Below are 3,443 nucleotides of genomic sequence, written 5' to 3' on the forward strand. Positions count from 1 at the left end.
GAGTACATACATAAGTTAACAAGTTGCCATAAGATGGCTAGCACAAACTGGGATACAGATCGAAAGAGGCGTAGGCCTCCTGCCTAGGATCCACCTAAACTACTCCTGGTCGTCGTCAGCAGCCTGCACGTAGTAGTAGGCACCTCCGGTGTAGTAAGAGTCGTCTCCTGGGCTCCAACATCTGGTTGCGACAACTGAGAAGAAAGAAAAGGGGAAAAGGGGGGAGCAAAGCAACCGTGAGTACTCATCCAAAGTACTCGCAAGCAAGGATCTACACTACATATGCATGGGTATCTGTGTAAAGGGGGAATATCGGTGGACTGAACTGCAGAATGCCAGAATAAGAGGGGGATAGCTAGTCCTATCGAAGACTATGCTTCTAGCAGCCTCCATATTGCAGCATGTAGAAGAGAGTAGATGGTAAGTTCACCAAGTATCATCGCATAGCTTAATCCTACCCGGCGATCCTCCCCTCGTCGTCCTGTGTGAGAGCGATCACCAGGTTATATCGGGCACTTGGAAGGGTGTGTTTTATTAAGTATCCGGTTCTAGTTGTCATAAGGTCAAGGTACAACTCCGCATCATCCTGTTACGGAGGATCACGGCTATTCGAATAGATAAACTTCTCTGCAGGGGTGCACCACATTACCCAACACGCCCGATCCCTCTGGCCGGACACACTTTCCTGGGTCATGCCCGGCCTCGGAAGATCAACACGTCGCAGCCATATCTAGGCACAACAGAGAGTTCAGCACGCCGGTCTAAATCCTATGCGCGCAGGGGTCTGGGCCCATCGCCCATTGCACACTTGCACGTTGTGAACACGGCCGATGAGCAGACCTAGCAACCTCCATTACAAAGGAAGTTGCGTTACGCGGTCCAACCCGGCGCCGCCGCTAAGTCGCTGACGTCAAGAAGGCTTCGGCTGATACCACGACGTCGCGTGCCCATAATTGTTCCCGCGTAGTTGGTTAGTGCGTATAGGCCAGTGGCTAGACTCAGATCAAATACCAAGATCTCGTTAAGCGTGTTAATTGAAGTATCCGCGGACGCCGACCAGGACCAGGCCCACCTCTCACCTAGGTGGTCTCAACCTGCCCTGTCGATCCACCACAAAGTAATAGTCGGGGGCCGTCGGGAACCCAGACCCACCTCTACCGGGATGGAGCCACCTGTCCTTTCAGCCCCCACATCGGAATCACTTGCGGGTACTCTACGAGCCGACCCGACTTTAGTCATCACATGTATCATATAATGTATACAAGTATAAACCTGTGATCACCTCCCGAGTGATCATTGCCCGGTAGTATAGCATAGCAGACGGACAAGAATGTAGGGCCACTGATGGAATGCTAGCATCCTATACTAAGCATTTAGGATTGCAGGTAAGGGTAACAACTGTAGCAACAATGACAGGCTATGCAGCAGAATAGGATTAACCGAAAGCAGTAACATGCTACACTACTCTAATGCAAGCAGTAGAGAGGAGGAATAGGCGATATCTAGTGATCAGGGGGGGCTTGCCTGGTTGCTCTGGCAAGAAGGAAGGGTCATCAACACCGTAGTCGAACTGGGGGTCGCCGGCAGTCTCAGGGTCTACCGAAAAGAAGTAACGAGGGGAACAAAATAAATAACAGAGCAATCAAAGCATCACAAAGCATAACATGGCAATACGCGGTGCTAGGGGTGACCTAACACAGTAGTAGGCGATACCGGTGAAGGGGGAAACATCCGGTAAAGTATCCCCGGTGTTTCGCGTTTTCGGATAGATGAACCGGAGGGGGAAAGTTGCGTGTTCGCTATGCTAGGGATGTGTGATGAACGAACGGACAACATATTCGGATTCGTCTCGTCGTTCTGAGCAACTTTCATGTACAAAGTATTTTCATCCGAGGTACGGTTTATTTTAAATTAATTTTCAAAGTTTTATTCATTTTCGAATTAACGGAATTAAATTAATCTAGCAAACGCAATTATGATGTCAGCGTGATGTCAGTAGGACCAAAGGTTGACTAGGTCAACCCTGGAAGGTGGGACCCGTTCGTCATAGACTCAGTTTTAATTAAACAAAATTAATTAGTTTAATTAGGTGTTTGGATTAACTAAGTTTAATTAGTTAAGTTAAACAAAATTAATTAACTTAATTAATTCACTAATTAATTAACTAATTAATTAGTTATATTTTTTAAAATCTCTTTTTTTAACAAAAACGTTCTGGGGTGGGCCCCGTTAGCTAGTGGCTCAGGGGAGCCAAACGGGCGTTGGGCGGTTTGGGAGCAGGGGCTCGCGGGCGCACGAACGGGCGCGTGCCCGAGGGAACTGACCAGGGCGGCGCCGCGGGGCTGCGGGATCCAGTAGGGCGGCCGGTGGAGGCCACGGGGCTCGCGTGGCCGGCGATGCCACAGCTGGGCGAAGCCGGGGCGGGGGCGCGTTGGCGAGCAAGGCCACACGGGGCGAGCTGGGCGCTGCGGATGGAGGCGGCATGGGACGACGGCGTGGCGCTGAGCACGGCAGGGGGCAACAGCAGGGTGTGCGCGCACTAGGCGGCGGCGGGTCGCGGCCAGAGGGGCCAGCAGCAGGAGCGAGGGCGCGGCCGGCGAGCCGGCGGCGCGGAGCACGGCAGAGGCGGAGCGCGGTGAGCGTGAGATGGCGCGGCCACGGCGGGGCAAGGACACATCGGGGGATGCCGAGGAGCGGTGGTCGTGGGGCAAGGGCCGGGCGCAGCTTCGCGGAGGCAGCAGGCAGAGCAAGCAGCAGCACAGCAACCATCGGTAGCAGAGTGAGAAGATAGTAGCGGTAGGCGAGGACGGCCAGCGGGGTCGCGATGCGGGCGGCGGAGCGCTGAGCGCGTGCGTAGGGTGACGGGGGAAGAGGGAGGAAAGGCCGAGGGCCTCACCGTGGAGCGTAGGGAAATGGTAGCAGGGCTCGAGTAGGAGGTCGGAGACGTCGTTCCGGCAGGGAGGCAGGCCGTCGTGGTGGCTCCGGACGGTGTCGGGCGGCGGGGATCGTGATGGGGCGCGCGGCGATGCAGTCCCTTCCCCCGATCCCGATCTGGATCGGGTAGGGACGAACGTGGGGGGAAGTGGGGGCGAGTGGTGGGTGCAGGCTAGGGTTCGGTTGCCCGGGGGGATAAGGTGGGACGGGATGGGCCTCCTGGTGGCCTGGGTGGCTAGTTGGGCCATTAGGCCTGGGAAGAGGGGGGGCTTTTCTTTTCTTTTTCTTTTTCTTTTAGTTTAGTTTTTAGTTTTTGTTCTTTTTAGAGTTTTAAACACTTTATAAAAGTGGGGTTTCTCCACCAACATTTAGTATGGACTATTTGCCACCAACCGAACATTTTAGTTTTTAGGTTTGAAATCTTTTATTGTTTGACTTTAATTCAAAGTTGAATTTGGATCGGTTCTGAACTAACGCGAGATTAGCAACAGTAATCGCGGTGACGTGGC

This window comes from Aegilops tauschii, chromosome 2, assembly GCF_002575655.3.
Source record: "Aegilops tauschii subsp. strangulata cultivar AL8/78 chromosome 2, Aet v6.0, whole genome shotgun sequence".
Lineage (NCBI taxonomy): Eukaryota > Viridiplantae > Streptophyta > Magnoliopsida > Poales > Poaceae > Aegilops > Aegilops tauschii.